A 14,411-nucleotide genomic window follows, 5' to 3' on the forward strand; every position below is an offset into this window, starting at 1 on the left:
TTTTTAGATCTATATGTGCACTTTTTCTAGAAAATATAATTCTTGATAAGAAATAATTTTTTATATTTTATATTTTTTTACTAACGTAGGTCATTGACAACAAAATAGTGTTGGACATTGTTGCTGCTAGGATATGTTGTTGTCATTGATGTCAACATATTCCTGTGTTTTGGTGTTGCAATATTTTAGTGTTTGATCTGGTGAGCTTTGGTATGATGATATCTTGTGTTGCAGATTTCAGAGAGTATTTGGGATGTTCATGTGTATATTTATTTCAAATAGTTTGTGTTTTTGTGTTCAGGAAGCTATCTTTCTTATCCGAGTTGTTGCTCTTAAGTGTTCTTGAATGTTAGCATGTTGATCAATGGAGAATTGTATAAGTGGTGTTGGTGCAGGGATTACAAATGGTTCTAATGTGCTTGTTGGTGTTTCCTAATCATGTCCTATTTGTCCTGGTGGTTTGCATTGATTATCATGCAAGTTCTTGATGATCTTCTTGGTCCTCTGATATTCTTCATGTTATGTGGTATTTTGGTGATGTAACATGTTGCGATTGATCTTGGTGAGATTTTTGGTGGTGGTGCATGTTTGAGGAGTTGATTTAGGTCCATGATATTGTAAGGAAGTTAAGTAGCGGAAACAACTTCCTACACTAACCTTGAGAGGAGGGTAATGTGAAACTTTTTCAAATTGTTACAACAGTTACAGAAAATAGAAATAGATATAATAGCATTCATACCACAACATAGTGATTTACGTGGGGAAAACCCTTTCGGGAGAAAAACCCCACCCTCCAAAAGCAGCTCAATATTTTATTCAGCAATCAAAATAGATTACAACATACTTGCAGAGCAAGCTCTTCATAGGAGTACCACTAATCAGAGATTTAGATGCAACTCAATAGCCATAAGACTCTTACACACAACCTCTATCTCTCACACCTCATAAATAGGAGATACAATACAAGAAACCGTCAAACGGTATTACAAAACCATGGGCTAAAACCACCCAATAAGGTGTAGCCGACCTTATCTCCCTTCTAGATGCCCTATGACATGTTAAAGCACACATCAACACGTGTCGCTCCCTTTTTACAGCTCATTTATGTATTCGATACAAATTATTTTTCCTATTTCAGGAGTACAAACTTCTGGAGGCCATAACTTGAGAACCGGGTGTCCGATTGACGAACCGTTTGAAGCGCCGGAAAGCTCGCGAAGTGCTCTATCACCTCGTAATCGGCTTCACCGGTTATGGCAACTTTTCAGGGCGTTTCGGAGCCTCTAAAGTCCCCAAAATTAAGTTTAAACATTTTATTGCACCCCTCCAAGACGAAAACTTTAATATCTTCAAAACTAGCTGTGACCTTGCGACGCAACTTTACCGGAATGCTTATCTAGCCAACCAGAAGCTTCAGGGAGAGTTTCGCACCATTTCGTGCTCAAATAAAAACTTACTATAAATAGTAACCTCGCATAAATGCAAGATTGAGACACCATTTTTCCCAACAAATCTCCCACTTGTCGAACACCTTGCATGAGTGGAAGGGAATGTCAACACAATGAATCAATTGCTAGGGGCCATAAGGCCCATAGACTCTGAACACCATCTGAACTTCTCTGTGCTCACAGCCTTAGTTAAAGCATCTGCAACATTCATCAAAGTGTCCACCTTAACCAGCTTCACCCTACCATCTTCGACCATATCTCTAACAAAATGATACTGAACATCAATATGTTTGGTCCAGGCATGAAATGTCGGGTTCTTAGCTAGGCTAATTGCACTCTGACTGTCACAGTAAACTGTCATTGTACCTTGTTTTATTCCAATATCCAAACACAGTCTCTTAAGCCAAATGGCCTCTTTACAAGCATGAGTAGCTACCATATACTCTGCTTCAGTAGTGGATAAAGCAACCACAGCCTATCGCTTACTCATCCAACTAATTGCACCACCAAACAAAGTAAACACATAAGCACTGGTGGATCTTCTGCTATCAATATCACCTGCCCAATCTGAATCCACATAACCATGGATATCAAGGGAAGTCATGTCTCCAACTGAATTACCATGATAACACAAAGAATACTCTGAAGTACCCTTCAAATATCTGAAGACTCTTTTGACTGCATCCCAATGAACTCTACCAGGATTAGACATATATCTAGAAAGTACTCCCACTGCTTGGGCAATATCTGGTCTAGTACAGACCATAGCATACATCAAGCTTCCAACTGCACTCTGGTAAGGCACTCTGCTCATGTCTTCCATCTCCAATGGGGATGTAGGACAATCTGAAACAGATAGTTTCGTTCCAACTGTAAAAGGAACACTCAATGGTCTACAATTCTGAATGTTGAACCTCTGTAACACTGAATTCACATACTTACTCTGGCCTAGCCATAGCTTTCTGTTCGCCCTATCTCTTCTAATTTCCATCCCAAGAATGTGCTTTGCTGCACCAAGATCTTTCATTTCAAATTTAGCAGCGAGCTGAGACTTCAGTTCTGAAATCATACCTTTCCCTTTACCAATGAATAACATATCATCAACAGACAATGCAATGAATAAGAAATGATCACCATCAGATTTATAATAAACACAGTGATCTGATTTAGAACATTCAAATCCCAAACTCAACACATATGTATCAAATTTCTGGTACCACATCCTAGGACTTTGTTTGAGGCCATACAAAGATTTCTTCAATTTACAGACCAAATTACTTTTGCCTTTCACCACATAGTGCTCCGGCTGTGTCATATAAATATCTTCCTCCAAATCACCATGAAGGAAAGCAGTTTTCACATCCATTTGCTCAACCTCTAAATCATAAACAGTAGCAATAGAAAGCAAAAATCTAATGGACGTCATTTTTGCAACAGGAGAAAATATCTCACCGTAATCAACACCCTCAACCTGAGAGTAGCCTTTTGCAACCAACCTTGCTTTATACTTCTCAATGCTTCCATCTGAACCAATCTTTTTCTTGAGCACCCATTTACAACCAACAGGTTTTCGTCCTTCAGGCAATGGTACAAGATCCCATGTATCATTCTTTTTCAAAGTTGCCATTTCTTCCTCCATAGCAATCTTCCAGGATTCTGCATCATTCATACCCAATGCCTCTTCTACAGATTTCGGTTCATCCACACTAGTATTCAGAGCAAAAATACATCTCCAATCATCAGGTGAATACCTTTTAGGTAGTTTTCTATGTCTTGTAGACCTTCGAACAAGCTGAGTTGGAGGTTCTTCCTCCTCTTCTAAAGATTCAGAGCTAGACGAGCTCTCCTCAAATTCTTGCCTATCTAGGGGTCTCAATTCAACTCTTTCAGGTGTAGAAGGAAGTTGAATCACATCTTCTTTTTTAGTCTGTTCTGGCTGCAATGTAACAGAAGGAGACTTAATTTCTCTAAAAATAACACTTCTACTATGAATTACCTTTTGCGCAACAGGGTCCCAAAGCTTGTATCCTTTCACACCATAACTATATCCGATGAAGATACATTTCACAGCCTTGTTCTCCAACTTTGTTCGCTTCTCCTTTGGCACATGTGCATATGCCTTGCAACCAAAAACTCTAAGATGTCTCAATGAAGGCTTGTGATCTGACCATGCTTCCATAGGCGTTTTATCAACAAGAGCTGATGTAGGAGACTTGTTAATCAGGTAGCAAGCAGTGGCAACAGCTTCAGCCCAAAACTTTTGTTCAAGACCAGCACCACTCAACATACTCCTAGCCTTCTCCATCAGTGTCCTGTTCATTCTTTCTGTAACTCCATTCTGCTGTGGAGAATACGGAGTTGTCTTCTGCCTGTTAATTCCACAGTCTTTACAAAATCTATCAGAATCATTAGAGCAAAACTCACCGCCATTATCAGTTCTCAAACATTTTATTTTCTTTCCAGTCTGCAACTCAACCATTGCTTTAAATTCTTTAAAATGACTAAAAACTTCCGATTTACTCTTTAGAAAATATACCCATGTCCTTCTACTAAAATCATTAATAAATGAAACATAATATGTGGATTTTCCAATCGAAGAGACATCTACTGGACCAAACACATCAGAATGGATAAGATCCAAAACACCACAAGTTTTATAAGAACTCGAGTAAAGTTGAACGTGGTTTTGTTTTCCATAAATGCAATGCTCACAGAAATCAAAGTCAAGGTTACAGTCATTCAAACCTTCAACAAGGTTTTTATTTTTCAAGGTCCTTAGACCCTTTTCTCCAATGTGGCCAAGTCTCTGGTGCCATAACATAGTCTTCTCTGCAGGTAACTTTGCTTCAGACGAAAGAGCACCCTTAGGTACCCAAAAACCATTTCCATCTGCTGAAGGTGAAACCTTCAAATCTTCCAGTGAAGTATCCGCAGATTTACTTTTTACAGAAGTGCTATTACACTCAATAGTGTATGCTTCAAGCTTATACAAAGTGCCAAACCTGACACCTCTAGCCACTACCATAGCACCCTTAATCATCTTACATCCTGCTTCAGAGAAGACTACCTACACACCTGCATCTATCAGTTTACTCACAGATAACAGGTTTCATTTTAATCTAGGGATATGCAACACACCATTAATCCTTTTTATTCTACCATCAGAAAACCTGATTCTAACTTTACCTCGACCAACAATGTCTATATGTGAATCATCACCCAAGTACACCTTACCTCCATTAAATCCTTCATATTCAGAAAACCAATCTCTATTGGAAGTCATATGAAAAGATGCACCTGAGTCAATTAGCCAGGCATCATTACCTGCATGAGTCGCCAAAGCCGCAATAAAGGCATCGCCATCTTCCTTGTCGGACTCAGAATCAAAATCGAACTTTTTCTTTTTCTTCTTCTTTTCTTCTTTGCAATCCTTACAGATGTGACCCGGTTTACCGCAATTCCAACAAATGACTTTGGACTTTCCAGGAGATTTCGATCTCCCTTTGGATTTGGACTTGCCATGCTTCTCATTCTTCTTGCCTTTCTCCTTAGGTCTTCCATGAACAGTTAGGGCTTCCTTTGAACTGATGGATACCTTCCTTCGCATCTCTTCACCGAGTAGGGCACCCACCACATCTTCAGATTTCAAAACAACAGAAGTACTGCCGATAGCCATAACAAGAGAATCCCATGAATCAGGCAAAGAGCAAAGCAAAATCTGACATTTTTCCTCCTTGTCCATCTTAACACCGACGGATACTAATTGAGCCACAATCATATTGAATGCTTCTAGGTGGTCTGCAATTCGTCCACCCTCTTCCATCTTCAAGGAATACAATTTCTTTCTTAAGAAAATTTGATTTAATAAAGATTTCACTTGATACATCTCACCAAGCTTAGTCCATAGCTTCTTTGTAGAGTTTTCTTCATGGACATTGATTAGAACAGAGTCTGCCAGGCACAGTCTGATTAGACCCTTGGCTTTTTGGTCCATAACATCATACTGAGCTGCCGCAGTAGGATCTGAGGGCCTTTGGACATTCGCATCAATAGCATCCCAAAGATCTCGATCTATTAGCAGATCTTCCATCTTCAGCTTCCACATCTCAAAATTACTTCCATTAAATTTCTCCACCTCTATTCTCCCTGACGAACTTGCCATCTGAATATTCCTGCAACAGGATCACAAAGTGTCTTCTGCACAAGCTCCCACTCAAATCTGGATTAGTTCAAAAAAAAACCCAACTGCCCACAATTGAAACCAAAGGTGATCAGGCTCTGATACCACTTGTAAGGAAGTTAAGTAGCGGAAACAACTTCCTACACTAACCTTGAGAGGAGGGTAATGCAAAACTTTTTCAGATTGTTACAACAGTTACAGAAAATAGAAATAGATATAATAGCATTCATACCACAACATAGTGATTTACGTGGGGAAAACCCTTTCGGGAGAAAAACCCCACCCTCCAAAAGCAGCTCAATATTTTATTCAGCAATCAAAACAGATTACAACATACTTGCAGAGCAAGCTCTTCGCAGGAGTACCACTAATCAGAGATTCAGAGGCAACTCAATAGCCATAAGACTCTTACACACAACCTCTATCTCTCACACCTCATAAATAGGAGATACAATACAAGAAACCGTCAAACGGTATTACAAAACCATGGGCTAAAACCACCCAATAAGGTGTAGCCGACCTTATCTCCCTTCTAGATGCCCTATGACATGTTAAAGCACACATCAACATGTGTCGCTCCCTTTTTACAGCTCATTTATGTATTCGATACAAATTATTTTTCCTATTTCAGGAGTACAAACTTCTGGAGGCCATAACTTGAGAACCGGGTGTCCGATTGACGAACTGTTTGAAGCGCCGGAAAGCTCGCGAAGTGCTCTATCACCTAGTAACTGGCTTCGCCGGTTACGGAAACTTTTCAAGGCGTTTCGGAGCCTCTAAAGTCCCCAAAATTAAGTTTAAACATTTTATTGCACCCCTCCAAGACGAAAACTTTAATATCTTCAAAACTAGCTGTGACCTTGCGACGCAACTTTACCGGAATGCTTATCTAGCCAACCAGAAGCTTCAGGGAGAGTTTCGCACCATTTCGTGCTCAAATAAAAACTTACTATAAATAGTAACCTCGCATAAATGCAAGATTGAGACACCATTTTTCCCAACAGATATGTTGTCTATGGCATTGTATTGGTCTGGTGGTTGATTTATGTATTGTGTGATGTAATTTTGTAATTAGGTGCTATGGGTTTGGTTGACCTTGTAGTCAAGGTTGATGATTTGTATAAATGGGTGTAATGTTCATTTAATTTTGTTTCGTTGGTGTTGAGTCTACATCATCAAAGAGTGATGTATGTGTGATCAAGTGAATTCATCTTTCAATGTGGTGTGTTGAGTAGAGATTGGTGAAGGACAGACATTTGAGCTTAACCAGAACTGTCATCAAGTATTAGCAAATTCTATTTTTGCAATTCATTCTTTCCAGATTGTAGTCCAAATCCTTTTGTAAGGTAGTGAACCTTCCCTGAGGGTTGGAGCCTTCTAGGTCATTGTAATTTAAGTAGTGAGCTCTAGATAGTGTACTTGAATGCATGTGCATTCCCCATTGTAATATTTACACATACTACTGCAAAGTATCATCTCATTGTGGGTAGGTTCCCACTATAGTTTTTTCCTTAATTGGATTTTCCACGTCAAAAATATTGGTGTTATATGTGTTGTTATTATTGTTGTTATCTTTCTTTTTATTGCAGTTGATTAGATCTAATATTGTGCTTAATTGGTTTAATCCAGTGAAAACTAATTCACTCCCCCTATTAGTTTTCCTTCCTTATTGTTGCCAACAAGTGGTATCAGAGCTAGATCCTCTAGAAGAATCTTAACTACTTGAGGAGATCTGTGATGGTAGCTTATGTGTTTAAGAAGGAGAGTTCTAGATTTGATGGAAATAATTATACTATTTGGAAGGATCAAATGGAAGTTCATTTGAAGTGTCTTGGAGAAGATTATTGGAAGATTACAAAGAATGTTTACAATGTTCCTCCAAATGGACCGGTTAGTGTTGACGAGATCAAGGAAGTTGAACATAACATAAGGGATAAGGAAGTGTTGTTGAGTGCTTTGACCGATTCAGAGATGACTAATGTGATGGGACTTCAGATTGCACATGAGATATGGAAAAACATGGAGGTCTCATATGAAGGAGATGCACAAGTTAAAGTTGCTAAATTGCATAGTTTGAAGGGATAATATGAGACATTAAAGATGGGAGAAGATGAGAACATAAATGAAGCTTGCAAAGCCTTGGATGTTGATCTCGATGTTTCTTGGCATGTGGCCGACCTTTTACGTTTCATCCTTTGAATTTTCTAGAGGAATCTCTTGGCGAAGGCTGACCTTGTTCATTTTGTACGTTAGGTCTTGTTCTTCGGGTTTTGATCCTTTTTAGGCCAACTGGATCCTTTGGATCGATATATATATTCGTAATCATGATTTAGAATCAATTAGTCAATTTGAAGATAAGGAAGTATTAGATAGATAGAGTGTGCCTAGAAGATAGATCTTTTGAATAGGAACTAGGAATGGTGGAGCGTGTGGGAATATAGACCCTGCTGTAATAGAGATGTTGCGAGGAATAGAAGCCTTGTTAGAAGCCGTGGAGATAGCCCAGAGAAGAGGCTGACATATTGAGGATATGAGTGAAGATGAAGGAGAAGAAGCCCCAACAGAACAAGTGAACCTACTGATAGTTGATCCAGAGGAGGAAAGGTTTTTAAGGGTTTTGAGTAGGGTGAACACTAAACCTCATTTTACCCCACTAGAATATGATGGGAAGTTAGATTCAGATGAATTGATGGATTGGATCTCAAAGATGGAGAAGTATTTTGATTTTGAAAACACTACAGAAGAGAGGAAAGGTGAAATATGCTTGTACCCAGTTGAAAGGTCATGCATATCTTTTGTGGGAGCATTTGCAAGTTGATAGACAAAGAGGTAAATAAATGATTAAGACATGGGATAAAATGATTGCTAAGTTAAAATCAAAGATTGTCTCGACAAATTATCAAGTGGATTTGTTCCATAAGTTGCAGAATCTAAGACAGAAAGAATCTAGTGTGAAGGAGTACATCGAAGCATTTTACAAGCTAAACAATAGATTTGGACATGTTGATGATGATGTTGAAAAGATTGCAAGATATTTGAATGGATTACGGATGTCTATACAAGATGAACTTAGTATGATCAAATTGGAGAGTGTTGAAGAGGCTTACTAGTATGTGATAAAGGCTGAAGAGAAATTGAACAAAAGACATGAGCAGAGACAAAGAGGTAGAGGTGGAAGGTTTACCAAAGGAAGATTTCAAGGAGGAAAAGGAACCAGTACAGATTAGAACAAGGACAAGGAAGTGAGTAAAGAAGGTAATTCATTCTAGAAGGATGATAGAAATTTCTACTGGAGGAGAGAACCAGATGGTTAATGAGATGAGAACTTTGGAAGACAAGACAAGAGGACATTTATAAGAACTTGCTTTAAGTGTGGAGGAGAAGGAGACCATGCATTTGAATGCAAGAAGACATAGGCTAAATGAAGAGAAACAATGGTGGAAGAGAACCCCACCAGATCAGACAATAAACCAGAAGATGGAGAACTATTCATGATGAGGAGAGATTTGTGCTATACCGGAGGAGATCAAGAACCCTTGAAAAGGAAGAACACGTTCAAGACCAGATGTAAGGTATCTGATAAGTGTTGTAAAGTTGTTATTGATAGTGGTAGTTTAGATAATATTGTTTCAGAAGAGATGGTGAATAAGTTGAAATTGGAAAGGTTTAAACACCCTAAGCCTTATTAGATAGCATGGATTTGGGATGAACATAAGTTGTTAGTAAGTGAACAGTGTTTGGTAAAGTTGAAAATTGGGAATTATCATGATGAAGTTTTGTCTAATATTATGCCTATGGATATTTCTCATCTTTTGTTGGGAAGACCTTGGCAATTCGATAGATAGGAAATACATGATGGGAGGAAGAATACATACACTATTGTGGCCAATGGGATGAAGCAAACTTTGTTACCTTTGGTGGAACCTTTAAAGAATGAAGTCTGTACAATGCCAAAATTTGTTTAGTAGATGGAAGGAAATTCATGGATGGATTGAGACATGAGAATGTGTGCTTTGCCTTAATTCCTAAGAAGACCAAGAGACCAGAACCGGAAGGAGAACACCCGACAGAGATAAGAGATTTGCTGACAGAATATGAGGACATGATTTCAGATAATGTACGTGATGGATTTCCACCTATTAAAAGTATTAGCCATTGCATGGACTTGGTTCCTAGAGCTAGTTTTCCTAACGAAGCTACACATCGGTTGACACTGGCAAAGAATGAAGAACTAAATAGAAAAGTCCAGGAGTTATTGAAGAAATGTTTGATCAAGGAGAGTTTGGGCTCTTGTGCAATACCAATAGTATTAGCACCTAAGAAAAATAGAGAATGGAGGATGTGTACTGATTCAAGAGCAATAAAAAAGATCACAGTGAAATAGCAATTTCCTTTGCCTAGGATGGATGACATAATGGATTGTTTGAGTGGAGAAAATACTTTACAAAGAAAGATTTGAAGAGTGGATATCATCAAATTAGGATCAGAGAAGGTGATGAGTGGAAGACAACATTTAAGACAAATGAAGGACTATATGAATGGTTGGTAATGCCTTTTGGATTGACTAATGCACCGAGTAATTTCATGAGGCTGATGAATGAGGTATTGAAGAAATTCTTGGGTAAGTTTGTTATTATGTATTTGGATGACATTCTGATTTTTAGTAAAACAAAAGAGGAGCATTTTTTGCAGTTAAGACAAGTTTTACAGAGGTTGAGAGAAGAGAAGTTGTTGATCAATATCAAACAGTGCACTTTCATGAAGGATGAGTTAGTCTATTTGGGCTTTGTGATATCTGAGGATGGTTTGAAGATGGACCCTAAGAAAATGAAAGCCATTGTTGAGTGGCCTACACCAAAAAGCATTGGAGAGGTAAGATCATTTCATGGATTGGCTAGTTTTTACTAGAAGTTTATCAGAAATTTCAGTTTAGTTTGTAACCCTATGACTGAGACCATGAGGGGAGATCAGAAGGAATTCAAGTGGACCACCAGAGAAAACAAAAGTTTTGAATTATTGAAGAAGAAAGTGACTGAGCAACCTGTGTTGGCTTTACCGAATTTCAATAAGGTATTTCAAGTGGATTGTGATGCAAGTGGAACAACAATAGGAGCAGTTTTGGGTCAAGAAGGGAGATAAGTAGCATATTTCAGTGAGAAATTGAATGATGCTCAGAAGAGATATTCAATGTATGATCAAGAATTTTATGTCATAGTTCAAGCCTTGAATAAATGCAGACATTACTTGTTGCCTAAGGAGTTTGTGTTGTATACAGATCATCAAGCTTTGCAGTATTTGAACATTTAGAGTAAGTTGAATCAGAGACACATGAGATGGGTAGAGTTCTTACAGAGTTACACCTTTGTGTTGAAGCATAGAAGTGGGAAATCTAACAAATTCAATGATGCATTGAGTAGGAGAAGGAATTTTCTTATAGAGATGAGGGTGACAATATTAGGTTTTGAAGATTTGAAGACCTTGTATGATAAAGACCTGGATTTTGCAGAACCTTGGAAAGCATGTAGAGAACTGGTTATGGTTGATAGAATCAAATGGTTGGATTATTTCATTTAGGATGGGATGTTATTCAAGGGAATTCAGTTATGCATACCTAAAAGTTCCATGAGAGAGAACCTAATCAAAGAGAAACATAGTGGAGGTTTAGATGGACATTTTGGCATTGATAAAATAGTTGCATTGGTGAGTGAGAAGTACTTTTGGCCCCAAATTCATAAGGATGTTAAGAGATGTGTGCAAAGTTTTAGAGTTTATCAGGTTACAAAAGGTAGTAGTCAAAATGTGGGATTGTATAAACCTTTGACAGTACTAGTAAGACCTTGGGAGGATATAAGCATGGATTTTGTACTTGAATTTCATAAGACATTGAGAGGGAATGATTATATATTTGTGGTAGTATCTTTGTCAGATGCATTGTAGGTAGCAAACCTATTTTTCAAGGAAGTTGTAAGATTGCATGGATTGCCTAAGAGCATAGTTTCAGATAAAGATACTAAGTTTGTTGGCTATTTTTGGAGAACACTTTGGAAGAAGATGAAAACAAATTTGAAGTTTAGTTCTACTTTTCATCCATAGACTAATGGATAGACAAAAGTAGTTAACCGGAGTTTGGGAAACTTGTTGAGATGTTTAGTGGGAGATAAAATTAGAAGTTGGGATTTGATCCCTGCACAAACAGAGTTTTCCTATAACAATTCAGTGAGTAGAAGTACCAGAAAAAAACCTTTTGAGATTGTTACTAGAGTGCATCCTAGAGGAATAACAAAATTGAGAGACATTAGCAGTGAAGACCGGAAGAGTTCAAAAGAAGATTTTGTAGATCACATGGTAGCATTGCACATTCAGGTTAAACAACATTTGGAAGACATGAATAGTAAATATAAGGAGAAGGCAAATGAGAAGAGGAGACATAAGGAATTTGAAGTTGGTGATGAAGTGATGGTATACTTGAGAAAAGAGAGATTCTCAGTTGGAACTTATAATAAGTTGCAGATGAAGAAGTTTGGACCCTGTAAGATTTTGAGGAAGTTTAGTTTTGGAAATGCATATGAAGTGGAGCTACCAGATAGTCTAAGTATTTCACCTATATTCAACATTGTAGATATTCATGAGCACCATGAACCAAAATTTAGTGAGGATAGTATTGCAGACCTTGAGAAACAATTGCCCTGGAAGGAACCGGATCGAATTGAAGAGATTTTGGATAGTAGGATTGGGCATAGTACCCGGAATAATTAGTAGAAATAATATCTTGTGAAGTGGAAGAGAAGACTAGTTTAAGATTCATCTTGGAAATCTGAGGAAGAGGTAGACCACCTTGGTTTCTCTCTAACCCCAGTAAAGTGAGAGGCTCACTTTTTCATTAACCCCAGATGTTTGATGTAGGAGCATCCCTGGTTCACAACAATCTTGCATCAACCAAAAACAATTCCTTTTTGTTTTGTTTGTAGTTTTAGTTTTCCTTTATGTGTGTCCTGGTTTTGGCTCACCAGATCCTTTGGAGTTGGATTATACTTGAATACTTGATCAACTTTCTTGCCTTCAAACTGTATCTCTTTTGGATCACTTTCCAGCAAGATATCACTACCGGTTTCCATGACACTTTCTTGTTACCGGTTGTTCCTTTGTTACTGGTTTCGTGGGACCTATTCTAGTGATCTACTAGAACCTATTCCGAAGCTTGTGGAGCCTTGGACATTGATCTCAATTTTTCTTGGCATGTGGCCAACCTTCTACGTTTCATCCTTTGGATTTTTCGAAGGAAACTCTTAGCGGAGGTTGACCTTGTTCATTTTACATGTTAGGTCTTGTTCTTCGGGTTTTGATCCTTTTTAGACTGGCTGGATCCTTTGGGTCGATATATATATTTGTAATCACACTTTAGAATCAATCAATCAATTTGAAGATTAAGAAGTATCAGATAGATAGATTGTTCCTAGAAGATAGATCTTTCAATTCAAGGTCCTGGTGTGACCTATTCTACCAAGCCTGTGTGTTAGTATGTTGTAACCCGGTTGTTACTAGTTGGATGTAATAAAATTTCATGCAATAAAACTACATGTTCTGCATTGCCTCCATCATATCTGTGTGTTTCTGTTGTGTTTAGTCTTTTTGACCGGTTTGGATTGATTTCCTTGAGGGCCTTCCTTATCGGTGACTACTTCATAAAGCTTGCATGATTCGTGGTAGACGTTATATATCTTTTGATGATAAGAATAACACTGATGATGTCTTATATGTTGAAGGATTAAAGCATAATATTTTGAGTGTTGGACAGATGGTTGACAAGGGATATGATTTGAAATTCAAGAATGATAAATGAAATATTTTGAATGCCTCTAGTGTAGAGATTGTAATAGGGATTAAAACTAAAGGTAATATCATTCACTTGAATTCCAGTGAGAGAAGTTGTTTGATTTCTCAGATAGATAAAAGTTGGTTGTGGCATAGGAGGATGTGTCATATTAACTTTGACTATATGGTAAGGATAAGTTCTACTCGAGCTATTAGAGATTTTCCTAAGATTGGTATGTAAAGAATTTTAGTTGGGAAAGTAAACAAGAATGTCATTTAAAAGCAAGGTGTATACATATAATGGACTATTAGATCTTGTGCACACTGACTTGTGTGGTCCTACTAGAGTGAGAAGCAAGAAGGGTGATAGATACTTCATGTTGTTGATTGATGACTACTCTAGAATGATGTGGGTGACTTTTCTAAGGGAGAAATCAGAAGCATTAGAGAAAATCAAGATATTCAAAGAAAAGGTGGGGACTGGGATACGGTTGAAGATGAATTTCTTGAGATCTGACAAAGGAGGAGAATTCACGTCCGATGAATTTAATACATTCTGTAAGAGGAATGGAATTAGAAGACAACTATTTGCTCCTAGAACCCCTTAGCAGAATGGAGTTGTTGAAATGAAGAACATAGAAATCTTGGATGCTATAAGAATGATGTTTATTGAAGGAAATGTCACACAAACCTTTTGGAAATAATTTGTTAGAACTATTGTTTACACATTCAACTAGGTGCATATAAAAGGTGATTTCAGAAGACCCTTATGAGCTATGGTTTGGTCATGTTCCTACAGTTAGATATTTCAAAGTTTTTGGAAGCAAATGTTATATCAAAAGAGATGAGGATATAGGAAATTTTGATACAAGATGTCATGAAGGAATCTTCTTGGGATATTATACTAAGAGAAAGGCCTACCAATGTTACAATAAGAGGTAGAAGAAGATAGTGGAAAGTGCAAATGTAAA

The sequence above is a fragment of the Cryptomeria japonica genome, chromosome 8 (genome assembly GCF_030272615.1).
Source record: "Cryptomeria japonica chromosome 8, Sugi_1.0, whole genome shotgun sequence".
Classification (NCBI taxonomy): Eukaryota; Viridiplantae; Streptophyta; class Pinopsida; order Cupressales; family Cupressaceae; genus Cryptomeria; species Cryptomeria japonica.